At 40.5% G+C, this 21,123-nt stretch overlaps 1 protein-coding gene across 1 annotated transcript in view; it reads left to right on the top strand.

Annotated features, from left to right (window-relative positions):
• Positions 1-1,298: 1,298 nt before the first annotated feature.
• The window catches only part of drp2 (dystrophin related protein 2), a 103,469-nt gene continuing 83,644 nt past the window's right edge, over positions 1,299-21,123 (top strand). The window contains exon 1 of the mRNA XM_055224748.1: positions 1,299-1,404. The gene's annotated coding sequence lies outside the window, so the exon portion shown is untranslated. The remainder of the gene's footprint in view (positions 1,405-21,123) is intronic.

Genomic DNA, 21,123 nt, shown 5'->3' with positions numbered 1-21,123 from the left:
TTGCACTATATTAATTATTGCACTATGTTAAATATTGCACTACATTAAATATATTGCACTGTATCAAATATTGCACTCAGACATATTGCACTGAATCAAATATTGCACTATATTAAATATGAAATATTGCACACAAACGACCTTATTGCACTCAATAAAAATATTGCACTATTTTAAACATTGCACAAGTCGGAGGTCAGTGCATACGTGAGTTCAACAGGGTTATGGCATTTGGGAAAAAACTTTTTTTGAGTCTAGTGGTCCTTGCTTTAATGGCCCTGTAGCGCCTTCCCGAGGGCAGCAGATGAAACAAGTCAAAGCCAGGGTGGGAGCTGTCGTTAATAATGTTTTTGGCCTGAAAAGTCTGAAATTATTGCATGTTGTATAAATAAATTGACACATCCTCGTATTTTTGTGTCCCTAAATTAAGATATGAACATTAATAACAGACAAATCAGGTTCCTTCTTTCCCTGAGGTTGCTCCTGCTAGCATTAGCAACAAGTTTGATTGACAGAGTTGATTTAGTACTGTGGCGTTACCTTAACAGTCTTGCTCCGGATTGGCTCTTCGGTGGCTATGATACTCGCAGTCGGAATTCCAAATGTGAAACTTGGCTCCAAATTCACCCCTATAACTGCTAGCCTCGATGAGCTTCATTTGACTGGAGCCAAATGCGTCACCCATAGAGTTTGGCTTTGTCCGCTTCTTCTACAGTGGGGCCGCTGAAGCGTGACATCTGGCCCGTGCGTTGGGTCAGGGCCGTGCGTTGGGTCAGGCCCGTGCGTTGGGTCAGGGCCGTGCGTTGGGTTGCTCACAGGTCTAACGGTGTGTAGCTGTAGATGGTCGGTCCAGCTCTGTTGTACATCACTGTATGAAATTGACTGTATTATAAATCACAAATTCTGCCAGGACCATTTAAATAGATTTTTTGGCTGGAATTCAAATTCACCAATCACTGTCAGAATATGGCCAAGATGAAATGAAATAAAACCTGAACATCTTTTAAACTGTCTACTTTGAGAAAAAGCACAATTTTTCTGCCAACTGCCAACTTAAACTTTCGTATTTCTTTAAAGTTCAGATGTTTTGGAAACATATCACTAAATCTGACTTTTCCTGAATTAGTACTTTCATTTAGTTTTTTCTTTGCCCAGTTTATGTGAGGAAATCCAGTAATTAAATGAAATGTGCGATCCTACCTCAGGGACAACTCTCTTTCTCTTTCTTGCAGATTTTCCGTTGGCGTGACAACACCATTGCTCCCGCCGTTCCCTCACCCGCAGGTTGACCCCTTCACCCCCTCTGCCCCTCCTCCTCCGGGGCAGGGGCCGCCACAGAAGCATTGGCTCGTTTCCAGGGAGACTCCGATCCTGCAGCCACTTCAATCACGACTTCACCGCTGGGTAAAGTGCAGACCATACACTACGTGACTGTCTGTTTTTAAAATGAGGTCGATAGATTTCAGACATAATGCTTTCGATTTGGGGGTTTGTTGTTTTACGCTCATTTTGCTACGTCTTTGGGCATTCATGTGTCTCGTGGAGAATAGGCATTTTGTCCAGCCAAGCGTGCAGCATACTCAAACAAAGTTGCCCGAGGGTTCAAAAAAGATTATTTTTGGCAATGTCTGAGATTTTGTTGCACTCTGGCTCCAGGTGCAGTGTCAAACTCTACAACTTCTTTTTAAAGAATTCTGTCACTCAGGCAAAGAAAGGTTCACATAGTCATGCGGCTCACATTATTCAAACTTCACTAATGTGCTCTACTTCTGGAGCCGTGCGCTCATGTAACATTTAGGCTGTTAAGTTTGGTTTATTAAGATGCCCATTAGCTACTGAAATGTCAGGGGTCGTCTCAAATTCATTACATACATTATATTGTATAAAACACAAACCACACACAATCGCACAATAATAAGACATGAAAGCCCAATGTAGAGTAAAAAAAAGGCTGTGTTTTGCCGATACTCTGAATACTTTTCCTCGTTGTAGCAAACAAGTGGAGTCAATGTGCCAGACTTGCATAAAAAGAGAACATGTAACACCTATGCCAAATCCAGTGTGCACCATGACAGAGAAAGGAAAAAGACTCTAGAGACCTGAATGAAAGCATTTTTAAAAATTTGCTACATGAATACATACAGTACTTTTACACAGTAGTACCATTCCGTAGCAACATAATATTGGTGGTTCTAGTCGTAAAGTTCAGCACTGCAGGGTGGAACAATATATAACTCATTTTCAGATCTTGGAAAAAAGCACTTTTCCACCTTCAAGGCACTCAAAGCACTTTACATCAAGGAACTACTCACCCATTCACACACACATTCATACTCTAGTGTACTCTGACGCTGGGACCGAGGTGTGTTAAGTGTCTTGCCCAAGGACAGAACGACAGCATTCATCTGTGAGAGCTGGAATCACACCACCAGCCTGTGAGTCTGTGGATCTGAGTGCTTTACCAATGGTGTTTATGTTGAGAGCGTGATTCGAACTGCCACCCTGCCAACACTCTTTCCCCTATATTTCTCTTCTAGACATTATTCATTATGCTTCTGTAGCCGCCACTGCCCTGAGCTGAGCTGTCAATCACGGCTTATGGCCCCTCCGACGATAACACATACCCATACGAACACATTCAAACATTGGTAAGCTGTGCGAAGTGTCTTGCTCAAGGGCAGAACAGCACTAGCGCCATGTAAACGTAAGGCTTTTTGATTTTTTTGGTGAAGTATTAGTTGGATACAGATTTTCCCACCACTTCCGGCGAGCGCGTTTTCGTACTTATGTAACAAATTTCCCACTATCTGCCACATCCATTTTTAGACTTCCTTTTCATTTGGAGCGTTCCTGTCTGCAGCCTCATTTAACACGCCTGGAATCACCTTTTCATCTGTTTATTCTGTCTCCTTCCTACACATGAATCACTCACATGATCTAGTGACTCTTTTGTTTCTCGTGCTGTTGTACCCTCCGGAGCATTTCATCAGCGTGTCCGCCTACTCCCTACTCCTCACTGTTAAATAAACACATCCAGGGCTTTTCTGCACATGGGCTGTCATTTAGGTGTATTTGACCCCATGAGTCAATTCAATCACTGTCTCCCCAGAAGTAATATCCCCTGCTTGGTCTTATCGCAAACTCCAAATGACTCAGCTGCAGACGAGCGTCACATCACAAGAAAGCCCCCCCGACATCAAGGCGGCTTACAGAAGGTCATAAACACTTGCTGCACGACACAATCAGACTTATAGAAGCCGGACCCGTGTCCAAATTATGGAAGTGCCAAGGGAAATTAGCCTCAAAGCTATAGCGCTAACTCCGCCAACTGTTGTGCCATAAGGGAACACAGTGCCTCGTCACAACTGCAGCATATAAGCAGATCTGGTTTGAAGTTGCAGTCTGTTAAAGTGTTATCTCGCTCCAAGACATCTGGGTTTACTACTGTGGCAGCCAGGGATCGTGCCTCCATCACTTTTCTGCTTATCTGAAGGCTGCTATGACACGCACACTATGGCTGGGGTTTTATTGTTTTGATAAGAGCCATGTTATATCTGAAAGTTTCACCAATATAAACATTTTTTTCAACTTTACTATTGTTGTTTCCTTGGAGCACTTTAATATATATATATATTGCCCTATATAACTTTTCTAGGAAGTGTCTGGTATTAGTTTGGTATAGAGCTGCTGCAGTTGTCACCTCTAAACTCCACACTGACAGGGGTCGTGGTGGAAAATTCCCCTAGAAACTAAAGGCATCGACTGTAACGAACAAACTTTATGGGTTTTTCAGAGATTGTGGGCTCACTTCTAATCAAGTCGTACATTAATTAAGATATGAAGGTATTTTTTTAATTTGTTTTCAGTCGAATGATTCAACCATATTCTCATAACAATTCAAATACTGTTTATGTATTAGCTTTATATTATAGCATATCATAACATTATAGTCTATTGATTAGGCTGAGAGAGAATAGTTTGAAAAGAAACAATCCCAAAACGTTTTGCTAAACACTTTCATTTGCATAATGTTAACTGACTGCGCAGAAATGTCAATTGCATGAAATAAAATCACAAACTAAAGTTAAATTGATGTTTTGTGTGTTTATTACATTGACATGAGTGAGTTAGCTGCTAATAGGCTGCAACATCTGCACATTAGTTAGAGCACATCATGTTTTCACAGTTTCATCTATTCCACATAATTTAAACTGTCAGTTTCAGTCAACGTTATAGGTACAGTGCTTTATAATACAGTCTGTTTTTCATAAACATCACCGGGGATCCTTTTTGATGAGATAAGAAAGTGAAAAGTAAACCAGATGTCCAGATATTGCAGAGTTAAGGCAGCATCTAAGTCTTTGTGATCTACAGTTTTTAAAGTCACACTCACGCCAAGTAGAGGTCACTCATGTTAAATCTGATTAGCTTTAAGATAAATCATCGTCTACAATTTCATTTAAAGTTGCCCCTGTCAATTTTAGTTACATGGATCTCTGTTAAACTTGTCTATTTTACATTTATTCAATTACAAATATTTTCGGTGTGAGAAATTACCTTTAAAAATACACATCCTTGCTGCGAGTGACGTCACCTCTACACAGATCTGACCTGTACCTGGGCCTAACTAACTTGTAACTTGGGTCACCTGCCTGTCTTGATGGAGATAGATACGTTTAACGCTACGTAGTGAGAAATTTCAAGCAAAGCATCACCTGAAAAGTCACATAGTGCACCTTTTTACTACTGTTGCATTTGGAATATACAGTATACAGTACAATTTCCGGGCCAGATGAGCTCTCTCTGGTTCAGTCTCGCTCTGGTTGTCCCATATTACTGTGCATAGACATCATCTGCTGTTCTTTTCACCTGTCTGTGTGGTCATAATGTTATGGCATGTATATTTGTTATGTATCCTTTCAGCGTACATTGGCTCATGGCGTCTGTGTCATATTACATTCAACAACACAACATGACTAGCCGTGCGTGTTTCCCACAGCCTGCATCGCTCTCCACTCTCCCATCAGCGCTGTTTTGTATGCATCACCATAACATTTGAATAATATTACAGTTATTATAATCATTACACGGTTCAGTGGAAGAGCGTACACACATCAAATACTGGTCACCACGTTTATATAGAGGTAAACAAATACTCTAATATACCTACACGAGCTTACATGAGCACTGCAGTGAGACGAGGCGTGCGGTGTCTTGCTCAGAGGGGACTGAACCGCCAACCTTTTGGATTACTGGTCAAAAGTTTTACCTCTGAGCCACTGCTGCATCCAGATCTGCACATGGTAGTTCTCTGGCGCTTTACAGTTTTGCCTTTTTAGTGTGTTTAAATTAAGAATATATCAAGTCAAGTCAGTTTTGTGTCTGTTTGATTGATGGAGTCTGCGCAAGAAAAGACGAGATTTTTCTGTTGAAAGATACTTGCTGTAGATAAAAAAAAACAACAAAAAAACGAAACATTGACAAACAAGTGTGTGGATGTGTGTATTTTATCACCCGTACTTAAAATGGCATTGATCTTACGCAGCTCTATTCACCAGACGCAGCCCACTGAATTTAAACACAAGTACATTAGTCAGCTGTGTCACCCTCTGTGGATCTACTGCGACTGACTGAGGATAAGTACTTCACATTACCACACTTCAAACAATGGGAAGTCCTCCTTTAACATCCTGCCTGTGTCTCTGAGCTGCAGTAATCTGTGTTGAAGACAGCTTACCCCTCTGCCCACCCCAAACGTCCCAAAGAGCCCGCGGTGTCAAAGCCTCCTCTTCATGTTCCACATCACGTCCACTCACTCCTTTCTACTCTCATTCGGCTTCGGTTGTTCAGTTTGGTGCCGACGTGAGTTACAAGGGGTGGGTTCGCACTGTTTGGGTCCTGGTTTCAGCCCAGTGGAGACTTCTTTTAGTCTTGATTTAATCCTGATCTAGTCCAGGTGAAAGGTGCACTATGTAACTTTTATGGCTGTGGGCATGGGCGGCATTAAAGGGATGTGTTCTGCAGTTATTCATTTACACGTGTTTTGTTTCTCCTAAAATACAGGGTGTTTATTAAATCTCTTTACGATTTAAAACATGTATTACAAAGTTTTTGACCTCATTTAATCCACTTTTATACGGGCTCCATTAGTCACACAAAACACATCAAGACGATACTGGATTTCTTGCCGTGTTCGCTGTAGCTTAGCCTCATCAACGGCTGCAATCACATCTGTTATTTTTTGCTTTAGTTCAGTAATGTCCCGTATCTTTGTTCCATACACAATATCTTTAAAATAGCCCCATAGAAACAAATCCAGAGGTGTGATATCTGAGGAACATGGTGGCCACAGAGTTGGTCCATCTCTTCCAATCCAATGGTCTGGAAATGTTTAATGGAGGAACTCACAAAAAATGCAATGCGATTAGAAACTTTTATAACCACTAGTACAATAGAACACATCCAATTCATATATCTTATCAATTACCAGTTGTCAGTTGTAATAAATTGTTTTAATTGTTAAGAGACTTTATGGACGCCCTGTATTTTCATGGAGACATTGACCCCCATTGTCCTGAAGTTCCAGGTATAGCCCCAGTTTAGTTAGTTTGAAGTAAGCATGTGAGTGAGGTGGGTATTTACTATGTAGCACTGACTTTAACTTAACTTTCTGATGCCCTTCACAGATAGTTCTCTGTACTACAACTCAGTACTATCATTTTACTGATACTACTCCTACTTGAGTGCCATTTTGGAAATGCCGCCTGCGGGTGTCATCAAAGATATGTTGTCTGAAGTTGTGTCACACGCTGGCAAGCTTTGCATTTTACTCGAGGCCACTTTTATGCATTTAAATCTATATTTGTTATGTGAAGTATATTTGAAGTTTGAGAGAAAAGAGCACAGCATGAGATGGATAGAGATTTTAGCTATCGCCTCTTTTTTAATCTGAATGTCTCAAAGGAGTAAAAAAAAAAAATCAATTTCTCACATTTTATCATTATAATATATGAATATAAAATCTCTCCTGTTCTTTCACATTTGAATGCTGAGAGATGGAGGTTTTTGATTGCAGAGAAATGCAGCAGGCGGTAGTATTTGTTTTGGTGACGGGAATATATGCCTCTGTGTGTTCACGAGTAAATAGGCTGTCATTTGTCTCTTAAAGCCCTATTGGACTGTACTGCTCGGGCTGAGGTTGTGAGGTTGTTTATGTTTCTGCATCTCAATGTTATTCGAGGAAACGTGAATTTATGTGCTCAGACGGGCTTATAGTGGCGACGTGTGGGTCAGAGCCATGATAAAAGATGGTGGTAGATAGATGCTGCTTTGCAAATGTAGGTCCTTCATGCAAATATATAGCCTTATAGACGCTGCATTCACGCAAACCCAGCCCACATGCACTGTAAAAATTAAACCCACGTCAGCAGGCACCCATTCACATAAGATTAACAGGAGCTGACATTGGCTTGGTTGGAGACAGATGCTCTACACTCCCCTCTTCTGCATCTCTGCTCCAAATTACATTTCATCTGTGTCTCACGATATTTGCCTCACATGGAGCAGCCTGCCCATAGACAGACCAGCTCCCACCATTCATTTTCGGTTGGATAATATTTTATTAGTTTGGATAGAAGCTTGTTTTTCACTATACTGGAGGCAGTTAAGTACACACGCATGTTTTCACCTCAGTGGACATATGTTAATGTTGTGGAGGCTGCTTATAATCACTGCCTGTAACTAGATAATATAAAAGATAGTGGGGTTGCTATAAAATGGTCTCAGTTTTGTGTGGTTAAACCTTTAGAATTGAGCTAATATACAGGTGTATGACCTATAAGGGATTTATGAGGTTAGATCCTACACAGTGTTGAGAAGAATCCTTTGAAAATGTATTTGAAAAGCTATTGAAATATTCTGAATAGTTTGAATGCTTTCATGTTGAGTTGCATCATATTATACTGTAAAAAAGTAATGTTTTTATGCATTTATTTGTTGCTAAATAGAGATGTATAAACTCCATATGTATGCACTACAAGTTTTAAATTGCGTAATAAAATACTGCTATGGATTCTTTTGATTTGAGGAAAATACAACCAAATGAAAGAGTAACTATACCAGCATACAGTTACTCAACATTAGTATTCTGAATACTATTTCCAGTACGTGTATTTAGTTACTTCCCAATGTTAGCTGTGGTTACGTGCACGCTCAAAATGGAGTTATAAAACCATTAAATTGACGTGTAAACAGCAAAATCATGAGATGCCTTTGTGATCGTGGTCCCTCTGATCACTCACATCAGATCTGCAGTTTGCTTGTCACTTACATAATCTTAAAGGTCATGTTTAGGTGTGTATGTGAACAAAGACACTGTGAAGTAGCAAATACTGAACATCAACATTAAGTTTTGATACACCCACGCAGCAGACATCCCTGAGAACAAATCATGACATATAAACAAAATGAAACATGTTCCTTCATATTAAACATGCTCCTTGATGTAAATTACCGCTTCTGGCCAATACAAGGAATACATAACAGCTGAAATGGTTTGATTTTATGAGCTAATGCAATTGGAAAGACATTTAACTATGAACAAATCCATAGTGAAACAAAAATAGCTGGAATAAATTGAGCTCTCATTTTATTGAAGCCTCAAGATGGTTTTAGTAAAGATTCCCCATAACTGTGTTTAAAAGAAACACAATAAAATCTTTTACTACAAATTTCATTTAACGAATGCAATACAACACTCTCGATCTTATCTTTTTCGTGCAGACTATTTTAATGAGCCGGCTACACGTTCCAGCCGTGACTTGGAATAAGGTGTAATAAATGAACTATTCATTTTTCTCATGTATGATGGATGTCCCTCTGAATCACGCTGCGATGTCAATTAACTTTAAATTACAATATTACGACTATGGTTTTGCTTGATTTGAGTTGACTGATGATTTCTATTATTTTACACAACGGCTTCAGCGCATACGTGATTGGATGAAATGGAGATGATTTTGGCACATTTTACACTTTACAAACACGTGTAATGTGCAGTACAGTAATGAGCGGCTCGTGCAGTAGAAGTGGGTTACAGGGATATGACTTATACATAAGCTTTGAGAGTCACAGGTTTTCAGCTCAGAGAGAATGGGGTGATCACATATGCATAAGTGCGCTGGGAACAAAGTGCAACAGAAAGTCAGAACATCAGGATTCTTCAACTATCTCACGTTTTTTTCTTTGTTTTCATTTGTGTTCTACCAACTAGGTCACTCAGCAGGTGGACTGCCTTCCCCAGTTCAGTGGATTAATTCAAGGTGAAAAGCATAAGATTATGTAAACATGTGATAATTCAGGTGATTATACAACTATCTGGATAACTAATTGAATCACAACACCAGATGTTGACTCTTTGGAAATGTGTTTTCAGTGGAAGAGGAAACATGGAAGGAACCAAAACACTCCACAGATGAGGGGTGTGTGCCTTTAGTTGTTTAGTTGATTAGTCAGTCACTTTTGTGTAGATAATTTACATTTATATGGAGCACTAACAGAATTTAGAAGTTGTTGAGTTGTGGTATTTATATGTAAAAAGGCAGATTAACTCATTATTCACAAGATCAGTGTACAGTATATTGTTTCCTAGTACTTCTTCCTGCGTTTGTGCAGTTTTGGGTCAGATACATAAAGAGCTTTTGCCACACGGCCTTTTAGATAGTGGACTAATCGATTGGCAGGACATGTCTTTAATCGATCAAATTTTTTTTTTAATCCACTACAGCCCTAGACAGTCCACCTGGAAAGGCCCCACACGCGTTTAGGAATCTAAACCTGGAACCTTCTTGCTGTGAGGCTGAAGCATGAACTGCTATCCCAACCACAGTGTTCCGAACAGTTTCAGGCTCTTTTTTTCTCTCAACTTTAGTTATTTCTTTTTCAGCTGTATCTTTTGTTATATAGGCGATCGTGTGTGTAACGTGTGAGCACCATTTTAGCTCCAGTGAATAGACACTTGATCAAACAAATTGTCATCTCCTCTGTGTGAAAGAACAGGGATTTGTACTTGAGCGTAAATTTGCTGGCAGCTCTATTCCCGTGTGCTGTGTGTGCATGCGACTCAGAACTGCTGCATGCCACTATCATGTTACAACCATTAGTGCTGTAGGGAAGTCAATGATCTTTTGTGTAGCGTTAGCACTTTTCGGTGTCTCTCTGCAGCCTGAATAGCTGCAGACGTCAGGAGATGTGTTTACGTTTATTGTTGCTTTCTGCATTCTGTGGATGTTCTCCAAAGGCTCTTATCACCTCTGGAGCTAATCTTGCAGAGCGTTAATTGCGTGGTTCAGGGCCACAGGCTCCTCTGGCTATAGTCCTGTACCGGCGGCTTCATTAGAGGAGGTAATCCCTGCTTAGACCGGAGGAGGCAGGACCACATCCGCACACTCATTAATCTGAGAGGCAGCAGGAGCATTTGGTTATCAGCCTTGACATACAAACCATTTTCACATATTTAAGTGGAAGTGCTCTATATACATGTTTCATTTAAGTTGAAATAGCCCCAAAGCCCTGTATGAGACCAGTTATTTAGAAATGGTATATTACACAAAAATTTGATATTCAAACACGTATGGGATGGAGAGGAAAGGTGGCATAAAACTGAAAATGCCAGGAGAAAAGTGAATGGGAATTTTACTTACAGAACTAGAAGTCTCTGCTCAGTGGGTACACTTCCATGGTCAGTAGAAATCAGATCAGAATAATCAGATAACTCAATATTTACTGATCTGATTGTTGGTGTGTGTGTGTGTGTTTACATGCACAACACATCATCTGATCACCAAAATACCTGTGACATGTGTCATTAAATCAATGTTTTTATAATAACTTTGTATTTAGAAGACAAAGTGCAATGTATTTTGTTGTGCATAAACATAGCCATTGCTGAGCTTCATTGTAAAGTTTGTACTAGGATTGTATGCAAGTCATGAGGTAGAGCATGTGCCATTAGAGACGTTGCAATATTAGACTTATTATATAGCATGGAAGTTGTCTTGTGCCGTAGGCCTTGAGTTAAAATATTTGGCAGAATAATACATTTTAACTGTATAAAGCATTTATTTTTTGCAGATCCAAGGTTGTGAACGGCGTCCCCGTGCACTTGTCCGTGCTCTGCAGAACTTAAGCCGACCGGCTGAGTCATAAATTACACAGCTTTTGGCGGGCAGCATCTCACCTTGACTGGCTCCTCTGTCTGATTGAACGCCTCAGCACACGAGTGAAAGATCGCATGTAAATAACCCGCTGCACAACCCCTAAATTGCCTCTCAGTTCTGTCTCCACATTGTCAGCAGAAATATGTGGCGATGCAATCTTCTGTTTCTGTGAATGGATGACGAGACACATCCGAGCATCAAACAGGAAGTACAGATCATGGTGGTGCGGCAGTGTGGCTTTGAGAAGAACAGAAGAAACGTTAGCATGTGTGATGACAGTAGGAGTTATGTGGTTCTGTGAAATTGAACAAACAAGTTAATAAAATCTCCTGGCTATTCGTTACCCCGGAGTGTGCGGGAGTTGACAAGCATGCTCTGAAATGTGTGCCGCTGTTTGTTATTTGTGGAGGACAAGTTAAACCCGCAGGCTTCAGGCTAAAACAGCCTCCTGCCAGCGCCCAAATCTTAGGATTGTTTTTGGGGTTTATTTATGAATTAATCCGGTCAGTCAGTACGTTTACATGCACAGAGAACTCAAGAGTGTTTGCCCCAAAAGTCGTCGGATCACTCTTGTCCCAGACCGGTCTATAGTGCGCATTAACACTAAAATTAGAAAGCTATAATTGCTAATAAAAACAGCAAACATACAGTACATATAACCCCACTTTTGGCAGACCTAGATTAGTGACTTGTCATTTACTCATTTTAGTTACTCACAAGTTTTTACTCTCCAATGTTGAAGTTCTGGTCGTTTTTAATTTCACTTCAACATAATGGACCAAAACAATGAAACAACTTGAGCTAGTTCACAGTGGAAGGTTTATAGTCTGCCATTTCCAAACACATGTCTAACATTTGTTTCTGTTTCTGACCTTGTGCAGTTGAACGCCTCTCCTAGCCTACTTCGCGTGACCAGATGTCCCTATTTACCCAGGACAGTCCCAGTTTTTAGCCATTTGTCCCATGTCCCAGTGGATTTATCCAAAACCAGTGATTTGTCCTAGTTTATACAAGAAATGTCCTTGGTGTTCCTATTTTTGACCAATTTGATCATTGCCAAGAGTAAAAAGGGTAATGTATTGTGAAATGTTTTTGTTTAAATACATAAAACTAGGCTTGAAAATTGCCAAAAAGCCAAAAAGTGCTCAGTTGCAATGGCAGAAGTCTCTCATGTTACATACTGAAGTGAACTAAGAGTGCTTAATAATATTCTTAATTACATGCACTTTTCACAAGTTTATAATTCTCAACCACCCCAACCCGGTGTGTCCCAGTTTTTAATTTTGAAAATATGATCACCCGAAGCCTGCTCCTACATGCAGTGGCCATTCGAGTACAAATGAAGTTCTCCTGATGTGTTATTGAGATCTGGAAGACACCTCAATCGTAACATCACATTAAATTGGACTGGACACGTTATCCACTTTTCCTGACGTGGATGTAAACGCAGTGATTTACTCTGGAGCACGGGTCCGGTTGTTTAGTTGGAGCGGAGGACGGGGTGCGGGGGTTCGGGGGGTGCGGGGGTGGAGGGGCAGACGTAGTGAGGCTCTGTGATTGAGAGGGTTGTCACAGCACCTGCGGTCACAGCCTCACACTCCTCTGGGTATGAATAATGTACACAGTGGGCTTGAGTGATGGGCGCGATAATAATAGCAGGCGGAGTGGCACCAGCGCACACCCAGTGACAGTCAATGTCTTAACCACACATCAACGACACACCGCACCCTCCTAAACTCACACTGCTTTATGGACTCGATATGGACTTATTTCCAATTGCTGTTCTGCACTTTATAGTAATGATTTTCAAACTAACAAAATATAAGCTTCCACATTTTTGGGGATGCAACAACATTATGGACTGGTTTGGATCAATTCGGCAAATTTCTGCTTATCAAACAAACGTCAATGTCACTATTTTGGTCTATTTGTTTCGTCACAAGCTGCTTTCATTTCTTTGACTGATTTTGGACATCAGATTTACTGTAGTTTTGTAGTTTTTCTGATGGTTTCATTTTGTATTGTTTATTTGAGCTGTTTGGTCTGTTCTTTCCAATCGTATCTTGGCCATATGTCAATTTGATTTCTTTTTTTTCCATATTACCAGCTATCCAAAAATCTATAGGCCTATAGGTGACCACTGGCATTATCATTTCACTGGGCTGGCAGCATGCAGCTCTATGATTATTGGTAAATCAGCTATAGAGGCAGGTTGATGATTGCAAAGTCTGTGAGCTGGAAAGCAGACAAAGGAGCTATTCAGAAGGTGACGAGCAGCACCTCTGACTGGGTTGGACAAAATGGAATAAAAGATGCAGAAATGGTTGAAACATGGAGCAGACGATTGTTTCATTAAAGTGGCTGATCCAGCTTTCAAAATAAGGTTGTGGAGCTACACCGTGCCACTCAGTTGGCTGTAAACTGTCATTAATTTGTGAAGAGTGGAGCAGAATGAAGTGTGATTCAGTGCAGTAAATCCAGTGTACCCGGGCCAACGCGTGTGGAGAGGCCAGGCCATGTTTGGCAGCTCTCAGGCAGCACATACACTATTAGAGCAGTGAGATAGCCACTTCAGTTGGATTTCTCATGTTGAAACACAAAAATCTGTGGTCAATGAGGGCCAAATGCCTTTTGACAGCAATGGGAATCTGGCTTTCTTTACTCTTTTATCCACCTGTGTGAAGTTGGCCCAGAGATTTTTTAAAAATTGGGTCTCTTTGATATAGATGTTTGATATATTCTTTTAAAATGTTTATTTTCTATTCTGATGCAAACATCCAAAACTTGTTTTTCTCATAAGGGCTGTGTGCTGAAACTGAAAGGTTTTTGGCTGGGTTATGGACACGTCATATGGGCGGCCATCTGACTTTGTTGTTATATTCCATACAGAAAAAGTCTGGTCCAACTCCATAAAAGCTCAACACAAAAATTCAGAATGGCAGCCGTATTGGATTGATCTTAAAAATAAAACAGGGTAATAAAAAGGTATGCTTGTATACTGTGCAATGGTCAATATTTCTCATGAAACCAAACTCTGACTTAAAGGTGGAAAAAAAAAAAATTCAGACACACTAAAACTAAAACAGCATCAAAGTGGGATAACTGATACGTTGGAGAAACAAGTAAGCCATTCCAAGTCTTTATTATTACTACTTTCATATATAGTAGTACACAGCAAGTCAGCTTCTGTTTTATGTATCTCTGAATCCCTCATCTCTCCATAAGCTTTAAAGTGTTTTTCTAAAGCGTTCAATTTCCTGGAAACCTCCGTCTGCTTCCTTCAGAGACTGTGCGTCCTCCAGTGGGGCTTGCCCTCGTTGATTAGCGCTAAGCTCTTTCCTTCACATCCTCTCAGTTTTCCCCTGAACTATCCCTGGGCTCCACTGCGCCACATTTCACCACGCTTCCTTTGCATCTCACGAGTTTTCAGCTGAGCGACAAACACTCAGCGTCAGGTTGTGACAGTTTGTGGAGACTAATGGGAATATACATGATATGGAAGAGGCACCATTTTTTGTGTTTTGGGGGAACCAGGGAATGAAAGAGTGTGTACAGCAGTGCAGATTAGTGGTAAATGAGGCCAGCTTTATGTAAGTTGTTGATAGGTCACCACACAGCAAGATACTTTACTTCCTTTAACACATACTTTAATGTCTTCCCTCTTGTGTAGAGCGATTGTACTGTATGTCATAGCTTTAGGCATGAATAGCTATAGTTTCAAAACTTCCCACATCTTATAGACCTATATATCCACACAGACAGTTTTAAATTCTGTCTTATGTTAAGTTTCGAGCATCAGAAAATAACTTCAAGTCTGTCAATGCTATGTAACCATTTACATGTATAATATGTAGAGGATTCATGTATTAATCATGCCTATACCCTACATATAATTAATAACCACTTGCAAAAGCGTTCGTATCCAAGGAAACCGTCTCATTTCCACCTGTAATTTTTCTTCTGATTATAATTACAGCTTTAGAGAGTGTTTTATTGACCATGAACACATTCTCGCCGTCTGCATAACAGTTAAGGCAGTAAAAAGATTCATTATGTTTTTTCTAATGTTGCAAATTTAACTGTAAATGTTCTCTCATTTAACTTTCCAACTGTTATGTGTGATGCAGTCAGACAGTCCTATCCCTTTTGTGTCAGTTTCCTGCTTCATCAGATGGAGACGTCAGCCAGACACATCCAGTGCTGAGGTGATGTCTCCATCTAAAGTGCAGATTGGGATTTGCCAGTTGTCTTCTTTGAAAGGGTGGCACGTTAGCAACTGGTTAACACTCTTCACTTCACAGCAAAAAGGTCCAGGGTTCGATTCCTTGTTTCTCTTTGGGGTCTTGTCAGGATTCCTCTTTTTCCCTGTGTTCTCCTGTGCCATGGCCTCTATCCCTTCCGCGTCTTTGTGCCTGGAGCTGGACGGAGAGTCTTACACCACCCTAACACCACCCTTTCCAATGCTTTCCACCCACTCCTCACCTGCAGCCCATTATTAGTCAAGCTTCAACCTCTGCAGTGCAAAGAATCAGCTCATTCACCCACCCGTTGCCAGATTGGCTGTTTATCCATCATGGTATTGTAACTGCTTGGCCCACTGCGCTTCGTTGCATTTTTCTAATTACTTAGTTTGTTTTTTCATGTTTCCTTCAAACATTGTTTTTGGACCAGACCCACACATCAGCCTCTGACCCAGGTCCCAGCTCTCCCAGCTCCCAGCACCCAGCCTTTGCCTTTTTTTGTAATAAACCTTGTTAAAATTTGAGTTCACATGTCCGCACTTTTTGATCATAACAGGTCTGCGTGTTGGGGTGCACTCTAGCTAATCAATAAAACAGGCTATAGGTTAATCCTCCAGTTTAGTAATCCTGACCCAACCTAGAGGAAGATGTGGAGATGGGATCCGCTCCAATGTGGTCACCCACGGCTCCTGACAGGTTTCCCCAGCGACATTGAAATATAGGTCAAATGCCTTTAAGAAAAAAAAACCCAAATCCTTACAGAGATAGATGCATGGCCACTGCCTTGTACAGAAAACTCAGACACACATATTTACAAATGGATATAGCTTTGGTTTGTTTTGTGACTCATGTAAGACAAAAGCAGCGCTAAATCAGGACTAAAACACACAAAAACAAACCAAAAAAACCCCAAAAACCATCAAGCTCATTCCATTCTTATCAAAGCTTAAGCTGAAGATACTCTGGGCTTTTATGATACATTTAGCATTGTCGTAAACCTAAGCGCGTGTTTCGTTTGTTAAGAGATTTCTCCTTCGTATGATGATACACTTCAAAATGCTACTGCAAAAGAAGCTAATAAAATCTCTCCATCAGACTAAGTAGTTGCAAAAACGCTTCCAAGGAAAAACAACTTTGCCAACTCCTGCATTTAAACTATCTACGCTCAGGTGTAAAAACAAAGTGGTATTATTTGCAAAAGTATTTGTTACATATAATTAATGAATACCAGGCGCTACAGTGACTTGATTGGGATGACTGATAGTCGTGTTTGGATACAAATGTTAATGGCATGCATGTTCTTCTAATATCTTAATTCGGTGTGAAGGCAGAGTGATGGCATTGTTTACTCAGCAAGGAGCCAGCGGGGCCCTTCCAAATGCTTTATGAGTCTCCTTAGACAGTTGATTAAGGACCTCTGGGGCCTCACCCTCTCTGGAGCTAGCAGTCAGCTCCATCATCTGCCTGGCTCTGTGTGGCACCTCAAATATTTATAAGACAGACATTAACCTGGAATGGAAAAGTTGTGCTGTTTAAGTGTAAATAAATCACCGGGTGCTTGGTTAGAGGGCCTCGTCTTTAAGGCAGAATTTGGCTCAGTGCTGTAGTGCCGACTGAAGCCACTATTGGTTTCTCAACTTCTTAAAAGAGACATATTATGGAGAACTTTTAAGAGCATTTAACCATGTTAAAATTGACTTCTCATTTATCCACTCAAAGTTGCATTTAGAGTGATGTTTGTTTACAGAGTCTTCATTCTCCTACATTCAAGAAGCCATTGATCCAAAAAAACTACTTTTCACTGACCCTCCCATAAACACAGTGTTTACTTTGTGCTCCGATTCTCATGTTTTTCCCATTTTCTTTTTCAAGTAACTTCGACCAGATAAACATTGTGTTTGCCAGTGAGGCTGAGAGGCCAAAGGGCGGGGCTACTCAGGAAGCAGCTGCAGATTGCACAGAGATGTTGACGACTGAAACGTTTGCATTGTGTCTGGCAGCTAATCACACTTGTCATTGTCGCCTTGGTGCATTACAGTTCAGCAGAGTCGATGCAGCATGAACCAGATCAATGGAACCCTCCCAGACAATGAGAACATTCATATAAGTCTGCACAAGCTGAAGTCTGCCTTGCTGGAAAGTCCTCTATACTACTGTACCCCACTCAGCGAGGCATGGCTTTGTGTTAAACTCCAGATGATTTGTGTCTATAAATCATTTCCTCCAAACCCACCACATCACCATGAACTGTGAAGAATACTGCTTTGTCTCCTGCTCTTTTCTGGAGCCTTAAATGTCAGGACAGTCCCTCCCTCCTCATCCTACTGTCTTTTAATCAAAGGACACAGTGTGTACACGTTTTTCCTCTTTGCTGTCCTCTGCATTAGACTTTAAAACACAATCTCCTCTGGGTGAAATTACCAGAATGAACAGCGTTTAAATTGAGGGCACCTTGAAGGTTAAAAGGAATTGTGCGTATGTTAATGTGGGTCTCTCAAGATGAGCTTTTTTTACTTCATCCTTTTCATTTGTGCTTTTTACCTTTAATGGAAACAAATGGTGCTTTCATTCTATGACCTACAACTATTCAACCGTACACTGCACCTACTAAGAATTAATTTTACTCACGACTAGTTATGTAGGTTAAGATCAGCACCATAATATGTCTAAATAGGGGGACTAAGGGAATGTGATATATACTGCAAACCAAAGAGCCAATCTAGAGCGAGGCGGTTGAACGTAACGCAGCCGCACTTCTGGTTTAGCAGGGGGCAGTCACTTAGCAAATGCTGTCAATCAAACCTGTTGCTAACACTAGTCAGAGCGATCTCAGGGAATGAACCTGCCTGAACTGTCTGTTATTAATGTTCATATCGTGATTTACTGACACAATAGTGAAATAAAAATACCACAATCATGTAGAGCGGGTTAATACGAATATGTTAAGACTGTGACGGTTCTGACAGCAGCATTTACAGAGTTTCTAGAGTCGATGGCGCCGGAAGCAGGAAACACGGCGACTAGCAGGTTAGATATGTCTATTTAAATATACAGTCTGTGATCAGTGCTAAGCAGGGCACTCGTCTTTCAGTTATTTTCTTTTACTTATGTCCTCTATTAACGCCGCCATCGCTGGATTCATGTAAGTGATTTGAGAAACACATTATTTATCTATTCATTTGTGTTCATTGGGAGGCAAACAGATCCCAGTGACCCTGTTTACACAATGACTCTCTGCCTGTCCTAATTGCATACTTATTAAAGTTTATGTCCCAGTCACACTAGCACAGCATCAATGTTGCGTTTTCTATTTCGGTTTGAACATTCTCTCAATCTCAATATCCCTCGTGTCCTCTCCCTCCCTCTTTCTCTCCCTCCCTCCCTCTTTCTCTCCCTCTTCAGCGCACTCATCTCTGCTCACTCCCTGGCTTAATAGAGCATTCAGTCCTCAGCTGAAAATGCAAATGACAGGTTAGACTAGCGTTTTAGCATAACATAGTTAACATCCTAATATTTAAGATTATTTAACTGATTTTTCCCCCTTATGCTTTCAAATTTTGTTTTGTAAATTTTGGTGAAGTTTAGAATTTTACTTCCTGGTTGGACACATGAAGCAGATAATTCCACAACTAATATCTAGCAACCGTAATGTTAAGGCCTAAAATCTGTCTAAATTACACAATAGTTATGATTAGACTGACGTAACTACATGGCAACACCTTTATTTTGTTAAATCAATGTTTAATATGTCAAAACTCACTGCTACTTCCTGCATTTTTGTACTTTTCTTTTCACCTACTTGCCACTTACCTGGTGTACACCTAAGTTAAATATGTACCACAAGTCCTCCCACCAAAAAAGTCATAATTAGAAAAACATGAAAACCTGTCATATGCTCTTAAAACTACTTTTCAAGTCCACATATATATTTTCTGCTGCATCATCACATTTTTTCTGAGGCAAACTTTGATTTATTCAATGACTCTGTCCCTCTCTCTCTTCTCTATTATAGCACAAAAATGTTCTGCACTATTCATTGTCACCTTTTTAATGGATGGAATGCTGTCACCCACATTCCCGTCTCTGGAAATTTCAACATCTCCCCCGGCAAATCGGAAGTGACAAGGTTGACAGGCCCGAGAGTTTGGGCAGTTGAGCTGAGAGCCAAATGTCACTGCGCTCCCTGTCAGAAACCTTTTGTTGCTTTTATAATGACATTCGTGCTTCAAACGAGCTTCAATAGACTGGCGAATTCATTAAGGACCGTTCCATGCGGCGTCTTTTACACTGGAGGTTCATCATTAGCACATAGCGTACATCACAGAGCACTCTATAGGCTAATTATGTCTGATTTTCCATCACATATGCCTAGCTTTGAGCGGTTTCCTGGTCATTGCATTGTGCTTTGTCATGTTGTCTAGCACACATGACATTTACAGAAGTACCCTTATTATGGAAGTGTAGGAACGTACAGTTTATGTTGTAATGTAGAGTGTCGTAAAGTAGAGTGAGAACAGCAGCATAGTGTAATGATCTGATATTTTGCGTTTAGTTCAGAGCTGACACCTTTTGTTGTTGTTGTAACTGTTTATGTGTTGTTGTGAATGTAACTGCTTTTGTATGTGACACTTTGACTGTGTAAAGAAGTGGCTCCAGTCAAATAAAGCTAATCGAGACTAGCAGTTAAAGGGGCGAATTTGGAGCCGCGAGTATCATAGCAACCAAAGAGCCAATCGGGAGTGAGGCTGCTGAAGGAAATGCCCCTTCTCGCCTGCACCGCTTGTGTAACAAACACGGAGCGGGCACTTTGCAGCGCCGTCAATCAGATCTGTTGCTAAAGACAGTGGAAGTGACCTTGGGGAAAGAAGGCACCTGATTCGTCTGTTATTAATGTTGTTTGTTCTTGTTCTCGATTTCCGCACACAAAAGCCAAATAAAATGCCAGGATCATATGAGCAGGTTCATACAAACATGACAGTAGCAGTTACAGAAAGACAGTTTTCTAATGTAAGTGCGCCCATGATCACTTCCTATTTGGAACGTGGCAGTTGGCAGGTTATGTCCATTTATATGTGCAGTCTATGGTTGCTGTACTGATAATTGGTCTGTTTTGGAGACTGGCTCTAGTGAGTTGCTGGTGTTTGCTGTTGTTTTCTGTGGGTTAGGGCTTACAGTAGCCCTTGTGTTCAGGAAATAAACAACCAGAAGGAATTCAGCATGTTTCCTTACACCAGAACACTACAAAATAATATCAACTCATTCAATATTAGTTACCTGAACATTAACAATACAGAATAGACACATAATAGATACAGAAGCATTGCCATTTCACACAAAACAGTCTGAACTCTGCTCCAAACCTAAATCACATGTTTTTACTGACAGAATTGTCTCTGGATGACTCGATTAAAACACACCAACATATCACTGAAGGGTAGAAATGACAGATTCGCAATTATTTCTGGTTCTAATTAATTGACTAGTTGCACAGCCCTAATTAAAATCCTTTCATAACTACATTCATGAAAAAATACATTACAGACATGTCAGAAAATATCAAAAACAGCTCCTGAGGTCCATCTGCTCTTCCGATAATTAGTTTTAATAGATTTTTTTTCAGACCAAGGTTTAGGCAAAGCAAGTTTATTTGTATAGCACAATTCCTT

Source organism: Periophthalmus magnuspinnatus, chromosome 10 (assembly GCF_009829125.3).
Source record: "Periophthalmus magnuspinnatus isolate fPerMag1 chromosome 10, fPerMag1.2.pri, whole genome shotgun sequence".
Lineage (NCBI taxonomy): Eukaryota > Metazoa > Chordata > Actinopteri > Gobiiformes > Gobiidae > Periophthalmus > Periophthalmus magnuspinnatus.
This window is presented reverse-complemented; position numbering and strand designations above follow the sequence as displayed.